At 35.9% G+C, this 10,403-nt stretch overlaps 1 long non-coding RNA gene across 2 annotated transcripts; it reads left to right on the forward strand.

The window, feature by feature from the left end:
• The first annotated feature begins 453 nt into the window (after positions 1–453).
• Positions 454–3,643, forward strand: LOC144716955 (uncharacterized). Of its 2 annotated transcripts, XR_013585029.1 has the most exons (4): positions 454–680; positions 2,559–2,628; positions 3,052–3,344; positions 3,452–3,643. It is a non-coding gene; the product is annotated as an uncharacterized LOC144716955 (long non-coding RNA). The 2 variants fall into 2 exon arrangements; XR_013585030.1 differs by lacking the exon at positions 2,559–2,628 and having other exon boundaries at positions 470–680.
• Positions 3,644–10,403: the final 6,760 nt, after the last annotated feature.

Raw genomic sequence — 10,403 nt, forward strand, 5'->3', positions numbered from 1 at the left:
GATTATTACATTTTATTTCAACCAAATAGATCCTTTCTACCACTCCATCCATCTCTCACGTGATCTTAATAACCAACTTTGATATCTGCCTCTCAATGTATGTCAAATCTACTCTGTGTATTTATTATGTTTGTAACTGTCCACATAGTGATACATCAATATTGTTTCCATGGTGTGGTCAACGACCCAGATCACAATGAATTATCTAGCCATAGACATTGTTGATCAAGGGCAAAGAAACATCGCTACGGTCTATACACTGAAATTATGTCCAATTTATATGTGGCTATCATTCTTTTGATAGGTGGCAAAAGGAATATCGCAATCCCCATCAACCGTTTATTTAAATACTTAACAAAGGTTTATTTGCATTCATCAAAAAAGAAGGCTGACCCATCTTTGCATGCACGTTGAAGAAGAAATCAGTCATTGGCTATCGTAGATTTTTTCAGATGCACAGAGAATGACAAAGTCCAACACATCCACTTATTCTTTGCATTCAACAAATCCCAGAGAGAAAAATTTGGAAACCTCTTTGGCCAATTCACATTCGTCAAACGGCAAGGATCGCCCATCCTGCTTACACATATTTGATTAGAAAAGGGGGATCACCTATATAAAGGCCACCGCGCACATCTCTACATGCAGCCTCGGTAGAAGAAGAATGGACGAGTGCCAAGGTAATGAAGCAAACCGCCTTATTTTGCCTTATTACAAACCTTCGTTGGTTTTACCTACTTTGGAAGTTATTTATTTTTGGATTAAATTTGCTTGGATGGATTGCTGACTGTGAAAGATCTGGCATGATGGAAAGGACTCATTGTCGGAGCTTTGATTAAATTTTCTCATCTCGCAATAGGTATTTCAAGAAATTATACTGAAATCATCTTTGCGGAAAGTAAGGACCGCTTTATAATTTTTCGTAAGTACTTTTTGTAATTACATCTAAATAGTAACGTGGCACTATCGGGCTAAATAGGACCATCCGGAGAAAGGACGAAGAGAGAACGAGATTAGAACAGAGGTAAAGAGATTAGAACAGAGGGGGGGAAGTTGAATGAGAAGAAGAGAGAACGAGAGAGAGGGGAGAGCAAGAAAACACGAGAAAGTGTGTCATACAAAGTGTGTCTAAAAGAGCCATGTGGAAAAATGAAGACCTTCTAAGTTCTATCTCAAAGGTGTAGGTCCTTATTGGGGTAACTAGGCGACGGACGGCACCACCGCCCTCTTATGCCCAATGATCAGGAATCTGTAAACTAGTTCTGTCTTGTTTTTCCATAAGACAGGGGTGACCGATGATGTGACATTCACATATTACTTTTACCATGATGTTAATGCAAAGGATAACCTAACCCTAGGATGTTGGATCTCAATATGGGTGTACACCAAATGTAATGTATATGTGTCCAATAAGAGGCCTCATTTTGAAAATATAATGAATATTACTGAAAATATGTGTCGCATTTGATGTGGTTTACAAAGACAGGATTAAGGCCTCATTTTGGATTGCTATGGTTGCACATATGTGTAGAAAATGAGTCAGTTTTATAACCGTAATGGGTGATTTTGTAAACTGATATGCCCATGAGGGCCTATAAAACAATGGTTGTGGTCCCTGGACTATGTAAAGGTGTGAGACCCTCCAGCGCTCATTTGCAGAAAAGGATTCAGTCTCCACTATATCGATCCAAACGATACACTCCAAGCCATCCAATAACATGGACTCCGATATGCTTCCGTTTAAGCAGTTTTCTATGAATTGATATCAGAGACAAGTTTTTGTATGTCATTTAAATATCATTTAAAATATCACTGGATTTGTTCCTCTCGATCTGGATACTGGGGTTTTAAACGATAAATTACAAATATGATGCATGCCATGACTATGGTATTTTATCCCGAACTGCCATGGTGACAACAGCTGTAGAAGATCGGCGGCAGGATGGCAATGAAAAGCTGCCGCCAAGCTTCATCATGCGATGGTTTCCACAATCATCGCCCGAAGAGGAAGAAAAAATAAAAATATAATAAAGGGGTGGTCATTGGTCATTTTAAGCAACCGTTCATCCAGGTCAAATTGGCCAACTATTGCTGTGAGCAGGTCAAATTGACCAAAGGATGGGGTGAGCAGTCCCTTGAAGTCACCCTGAAATAAAATTTTAAAAAGGTGGCCCACTAGGCCAGTTTTGATTTTTTAAAGAGAATATGGGTTTTATTTTCATTCTTTTAAGAACCCGATACTCTGAAATGCCAATATGACCGCCCATTTAAGTCCAAAACTTGGACGGGCGAATGGCCCATTACGGGATATAGAAATATTATAAACGGGTAGCGCAATATGCATAACGCATAAGATTCTCATTACTTTTAATTATTTATTTATGCAAAAGAATCGATTTTGATTATTAATTCAATTCAATTATGCAATTTCTATTTTCCATATTTGCTTGATGAATTGGATAGGTTGAAATTGGTGAATGAGAATTTTTGTGTGCATGATACCCATTTGGGTGTATATAATCTATTTTAAGATTGTAATGTGCACTATATTCATGCAGACACTTATTGGCCCAAAGGAAAATAGGTGTTTCGCCAAATCAAGTGCATATATGGCTAATTAAAATGGTGGTATTGGTCTTGTATTTATTTATATATATAGAATTTTAAATGAGATGTTGAATAGACAATCACTGATTATGAAAGTGGATGTATTTATAAAACTAAGACACACAAGTGATGTTATTTATGTGAGTACTTGTTGGCCCAGCAGAAAATGAGTATCTGGACAAATAATACTCATATCATTAATAGGAAATTTGACGATTATTAAGCTATAATGATGCCATTGAATTGGCCCATAGAAAGGTTCTTTCAATGTCATTTTATTGTTCAAATTTGATTATTGTACGAAGAGGACCACTTACAAGTCAATATATGATCCAAATATGAGTAGTTATGTTGTACTAGATCTCTTGAGCTCGGGACTACCTTTTTTTCTGAATTATGCCTTAGTTATTTTTATTCTTATGTGAATATGTTTAAATTTTTTAGGCTCAAGTTCAGTTTATAATATTTTCATGGATGAAAATTCCATTTTGATGCTCAATGGGTCCAATTTTAAGAAATGGAAGGAATTTGTGACACTTTATCTCGGTGCAATGGACCTCGACTATGCATTGAGGAATGATCAACCAAAGGGCATGAAATACTCTTCCTGAGTTGAAGGAAAAAAATGTCTATGATAAGTGTGAAAGATCAAATTGCATGAGTTTGATTGTCATAAAGTGCACCATTTCTAAATCCTTGAAGGATACATTAGCTGAAGAGGCAACTGAAGAACAAAGGTGCACATTTTTCTCTTGTTTGTTCAGAAGTCAACCTTGCTTCTGTACCAAGACACACATGGTGGGTAGATTCCGGTGCTACAACTCACATAAGTCTATCAATGCAGGGCTGCCTCAGCCATTGCAAGTCGAATGAAGATGAACGATTCATCTATCAAGGTGATGGCAAAGCGATGGAGGTCGATGATGTTGGTATCTTTAAGTTAACGTTAAATACTGGTTATCATGTGTATTTGAATCAGACTTTTATTGGACCGTCCTTTGGACGCAAGTTAATATCTATTTCCGTCTTTGAAAAATTGGGTTATCATTGTTCATTTGGATATAGAAAGTTTAGTCTATTTCAAAATTCAGTACTCATAGCTCCTGGATGTTTGGTGGCTTATGATAACTTGTATTTAGAAAGAAACTATCACATCTTCATTGGATCAGTTATTGCAAATTAGTACTTCTGGTATGTAACGCAAGTTATGTAATGAGAATTCATCGTCTTTATGGCATAAAAGGTTAGGCAGCATCTCTCAAAAAGAGGACTGCTAGGCTTGTGTCAGAAAGAATTTTTAACTCCCTAGATTTTAAAGACTTTGACACATGTGTCAAATGCATCAAGGGAATACAAATAAAATATTAGGAGATCAGGTTCCAATCGAGCTTCATAAGTCATAGGATTGATACATATGGACATTTGTGGGCCTTTCCATAAGGCATCTTGGAATATTTTATCACACTTATCAATGATTATTCTTAATATGGATACATGTACCTCATCCATGAAAAATCTCAAGCAATAGATGTGTTCAAAAGTTACAAAGCTGAAGTTGAAAATCAACTTGGCAAAAGAATAAAAACCATCCGTTTTGACCGTGGTAAAGAGTATTATGGCAGAAAGGATGGATCAGAAGAACAACGTCCAGGACTCTTCCCTAAGTTTTAGAAGAGTGCGGTACCGTTTCTTAGTAAACTATGCCAGGTTCTCCTAGCATGACTTGTGTTACTGAAAGACAAAATTGAACAGTCAAAGACATGGTAAAAGTATGGTTAATCAGATTTCTTTACCTGAACCCCTTTGAGGAGAAGCACTAAAGGTAGAAGCTTACATTCTAAATAGGGTTCCAACTAAGGCAGCTCAAAGGAGTCCTTATGAGCTTTTGACAGGTAGAAAGCCAAGTCTAAAACATTTAATAATTTGGGTTTGTCCTACTGAGGCAAGACCTTACAACCTAATGAGAGGAAACTTGACTCTCGAACAGTTAGTCGCTATTTTGTTGGATATCTTGAAAGATTGAGGGGTAAAAAATTTATGATCCTATTACTAAACTTGTATTTGAGATGGGTAATGCAGTATTCTTTCAGGATGATGAGTTTGCGGGTGGAGATAAAGATACAAATAGTGACTTTAAAGATAATTGTTTAATAATACCTCAAATTGTTTCTAACAACACTCAAGATCAAGCACTACTTGATATTGTAGAAACAGCAATTCCGAATGAAAAAAATATTCATCAAGTTTTCATCCCAAAAGAACAAACTCAATAACCTCAAGAATCAATGCCGGTATGGAGATCCACAAGCGAAAGGAGATCTGTGATTTCAAATGACTTTGATGTTTATCTCCAATAACATGAAGCCATGAACATTGAGGAATATGATTTAATCAACTTTCAAAGTGGCATGGAAAGTTCAGATTCTCAAAAGGGAATGGAGGCCATGAATGTGGAAAGTAAGTCCATGAGAGAGAATGATGTTTGGTATCTCGTCCCATTATCTAAAGGTGCGCAGCCCATTGGTTGTAAGTGGAAATTTAAACCCAAAAGGGACTCAGAGGGTAATATGGAGAGATACAAGGCCTGTCTTGTTGCAAAAGGATTTACTCAAAAAAAATCCATTGATTATAAAGAGACTTTTGATCCAGCGCCTTCAAAAGACTCTTTTAGAATAATAATGGCACTAGTTGCACATTATGACCTTGAGCTCCATCAGATGGATGTAAAGACTGCTTTTCTTAATGAAACATTGAAGAATCAATATACATGATGTAACCAGAAAAGTTTGCAAATTAAAGAAATTCATCTGTTGGGCTCAAACAAGCTTCCTGTCAATGGTATCGAAAATTTCATCAAGTCATCATCTCATACGGGTTTAAATAAATAAATTTGGTGAATGTGTATAGCACAAGTTCAGTGGGAGTAAATATGTATTTCTGGTTTTGTATGTAGATGACACTTTATTTCCCTGTAATGATATAAATCTGATGTGTGAAACCAAATCTTTCTCATCAAGAAATTTTGTGATGAAGATTCTTACTAAAGCCTTCTTTGTCCTGGGCATACAGACACACTGTGATCGTACTCATAATATTATCTGGTTGTCACAAAGGCCTACATTGAGAAAATTCTCAAAAGACTTGGCATGCAAAATTGAAAACCAGGAAACACCCTGTTGCTAAAGGAGATTAATGTTATCTTTCTCATTGGTCTAAAAAGGATTTTGAAGCTGAAGAAAATCAGAAAATTCCGTATGCATCACCAATTCTTAGTATGATATATGCCCAAGTTTGTACCTGTCCAGATATTGTTTACATACTTGGGATGTTGGGCAACTACTTCAGCAATCCAGGAATGGATCACTAGAAAGCGACAAAAAGAATCATGTACTATTTGCAAAGAAATAAAAACTACATAATTTGGATATCATTGCGTATTCTGATTGTGACTTTGCTGGATACCAAGATTCAACAAGATCCACCTTAGGATACATATTTCTGCTTATTGGAGGAGCCATATCATGGATGAGTGCTAAAAAATCACTTATAGGATCTTCCACCATGGCAGCAGAATACATAGCCCTGTACAGGGCATACAATCAAGGATTATGGCTGAAGAATTTTCTCACTGGACTTAGAATTCTGAGTGAGATTGAAAGACCTCTCCAGATATATTGTGACAATAACTCAGATGTCTTATTCTCCAATAACAATAGGAGCTTGACCAAGTCTAAGCATATAGACATCAAGTACCGAGCTGGTAATACGAGAATGTGAAATGGACAGATGTATCTAGAGCATATTGGGACAAACTTCATGATTGCGGATCCCCTTACCAAAGGCTTACTACCTAAAGTATTTCTAGATCACATTGCTCATATGGGAGTTCTCCCTTGAGAAGAACTGTGAATTTAAGTGACAGTTTGCATTTTATGCTTTTGAAAGTAGTCATGAAAATATTTCAGCATAAAATGAAGGTTTTTTTAAGTTTATCCATTTAGAGTATTGATCTCCATTGTTGGAAGCTAAGAGGGGGGGTGAATTAGCTTATCTTGTTTTTGTTTACCTAGTTAGCTTTTAAGATTCCTTGATTTGACACTCACCTTCTTTCTCTCGAACACTTAGATTTACTTGGTTCCTCGATCCGCTTAGTGATCGAGTCAATCCAAGGCCCCCCTTCGAGTCCAAATTAGGACTCAGGATAATCTTACTAAGGATCCTCCCTTGTAAGGTACCCTAACCCAACTTACAGAGTTGCTTCTGCAGAGGAGTCTTCCGATGGCACGTCACGTTCTTTGGTGCACGAGCTTCAACCCCGAACCGCCTTCGGGTAGACCGTCACGAACTCTTCCTCGTTCGTCCACTTCCCTCATCACCGTCACGTCCTTGGAGCCACCAACGTCACCTCCCTTCCTTCTTGATCTTCGTCACCTGTTCAGATTAGTGGAAGAAACGATATACCGCTCCCCGTGATTGATCAAAGGTCAATCACCACTCTCAATGATGTATGAATGATCAAACAAACTAAGGTTCAAATGTAATATCAAGATAAATTCTGAAAACCTGTTTCATAAGTACTTTCAAGATCAAAAAATCAATTCCTCTTAATCACTTTCAAAAATAATATCAATCCCTTCACTATCCTTCACAAAATCTAATAAAAATCACCACTAACTCAATGATTGTGGAGGAAACTATCACCCTATTCAGTAAATAAATGAATGATGAAAATTAAAAACTTCCCTTATCAATGGAGAAGCACAGCCACACTGATTGCAGGGGAGAAACTTCACAAGAAGCAGCACTTTCTTCTTCAAGAGTAGCACAAGAGAGATGTTTTTCAAAAGGGATACCTCAACCCTTGCTCTGAAGGGGTATTTATAAGGGTAGAGGGGTAGATTGTAATTTTCTGAGAATTTCAAAAAACATTCGAGCTCAAAAGGAGCTGTAATTAATCTTTTATGATTTTTCAAAGTTTTATAGAAAGTTTCCTTAATTAAAAAATTAATTATAGCAATTAATGCTAATTAAAGTAGTTAGGTTTAATATAGGAATTTCAAAAGTCAGAAAAAATACGATTTTTAGAAATAAGAAATGATTTTGGAAAGTCAACCATCGGATCTGACCTTTGGAATAAATCGAATTTCCTAATTCGATTTTTCGGGTCCAAAGTACATTATATATAAATAATTTATTTCTACACTAAGAGATGACTTCTGGCGCAGTGGTAAATCGCTTCATTACTAAGGCGGAGGTCTTGGGTTCAAATCTCGTTCTCCCCATATATATATATATTTAATTCAATCTTTAGTAGCGGACCCGACCTGGGATTTAACTGGTTAAATCCGCCCGTCGGGTCCGCCACTAAGGCTAATGGGCTACGCCCATTTAGGCCTTATTGGGCCCTTCTTAAATGAACTAAAATGCCAGAAATTTATTTAGAAGTCAATTTTTCACTATTTAAAATACTTTTAATTGTTTAAAAAATTCAGAAAAATATTTATAATATTTTTAAAGTATTTAAAAATATTTCTAAGGCTTCTGAAATAATTTCAACATACGTTAAATATGAAATGACTTTTTAAAATATTTTAAAGTATTAAAATAACATTTTTAATACTTTAAAACTATTTTCAGAAATTTTAAAAAACATTTTTCATTCTCCCAAGTACTTTATGATTATTCTAGTTTATTTTATAGTTTTAACACATTTAAAAAACATAATCTTAAAATATTTTAAGCTCTAATTATAAATTAGTTTCTTAATTATAAATTCATGATATTAATGTAATTTAGTGTACATTAAAACACAAAAACCTCAACATCCATAAAGAAGGACCAGTGGGAAATGTTCACTTTAAATCACATTTTGTGAAATTTCCATGGTACACATCCATAGTTGATCAATGTTATTTATTAAAAGAATACATGTGATTGTTTTGGCTTAGGCGCATGAAATTGTAGTAGACTTGTAACAGTCCCATGTTCTGTATATCCATGGTTATTATTCACAATATGTATCCCATTTGATGTGGTTTATATGGACAGAATAAAGACAACATTCGGGATTGCTATGGTTGCATATATGTGTAGAAACTGGGTCAGTTACATTAGCTTTATGGGTGGTTTTGTAAACTGATATGGCCATGAAGGACTATAAAACAATGGTTGTGGTCGCAGGATCATCTAAGGATGTGAGACCCTCTAGCCCCCATTTGCTGAAGAGGATTTAGTCTCCACTACATTGATCTAAAAGATACACTCCAAGCCATCCAATAAGATGGACTCCGGTACGCTTTCGTGAAGTAGTTTTCTAGCACAGGATTGTTTGACAGATAATGGATCCTCATTTTTCGGTCCAAAAAATTTCATCCCTCATCTTCCGGGGTGATAGATGAATGACTAAACAAAGTTTATTCAGTCATCCGTCATTAGTCATTCGTCATCTGTGACAGATCACTGATGGCGGAAATATCAAAATGGAGACGAATATGACTGATGGCGCTTTCGGGTGACATAACAGTGAAGAAGCATTTTTCTCGATTGCCTCTTCTCCCTCTCCTTCTATCTATCCCGATCACTCCTCTCCTTGTGCATCTCTCTCACTCTCTCCCGATCACTCCTTGTCCTTCTCACTCTCTCTCGCACGCAATTACTCTCCTCCCTCTCCCTCTCTTGACCGTTCACTCTTTCTCTCCCATGATCGCTTATCTCCCTCTCTCAATCACTCTCTCTCTCTCTCTCTCTCTCTCTCTCTCTCTCTCTCTCTATATATATATATATATATATATATATATATATATATATATATATATCGCTCCTCTCCCATTCCCTCTCCCTCTCTCTCTCGATTGCTCCCTCTCCCTCTCTCTATCGACCACTCCCTTGCCATCTTCCTCTCCCTGTTCTTCTCCCTCCCTCTCTTTGTTTCTCTCTCTCTCTCTCTCCCTCTTTCTCTCTCTACCGATTGTTCACTCCCTCTCCCTCTCCCTCTCTCCCTGTCGATCTCTCTCTCTCTAGGTATTAGTATAATTAACTATAGTATCAACAGAAATATGTATAATGAAGTTGATCACTCCCACTCCTGGACTTAATTATAGTAATATCTGTATTAGTATATTTAACTATAGGATGATACCAAAACTGGATACAAAGGACATATGTATAGTAAAATTATTCAATTAGGCCAAATGTATGGTGTCTACCAGTTTTTCTTAGAATATATATTTCATTAACATTTTATTTACATAAATGTTATTTTTTAGAAATGTTGTGAACCTCAATGTACCAGAAAAGATACAATAAAAGAATATAAACAAAGACTGAAAGAAAATAGATATGAAATAATAATGTATACCAAAATTATACAACATGCATGAGATCATATGGTATACATAAATTTAAAACGATGACAAACAGGTAAACAAACTCTTTTATGTGTAGAATCAGTGGGCACATACAATTATCCAAGTGTAAAGCTTATATAATTGATTATTACTACATGTTTGGAACATTTTTCGAATTTTGTTTTCTGATGAGTATACAAGTAATTATTTTAGTACTCTACCATTTAGGTTGACAATAAAATATAGCACTACTTGGATAAGAAGACAATGATGCATTTAATCTGTTAAACTGTGAATCCTTACAATCAACAAATATTTTGAATTTTTTTATGGATCACAAAGCAATACGGTACAAAGTTGTATGACTTTTTACCTATACCTCAGAGGCTTCCTTATTCTTCAAACCTTAGGGCCATATATTACCCGACTGGCAAACAGTTTATGAATAAG

Source organism: Wolffia australiana, chromosome 1, assembly GCF_029677425.1.
Source record: "Wolffia australiana isolate 7733 chromosome 1, ASM2967742v1".
Taxonomy (NCBI): Eukaryota; Viridiplantae; Streptophyta; class Magnoliopsida; order Alismatales; family Araceae; genus Wolffia; species Wolffia australiana.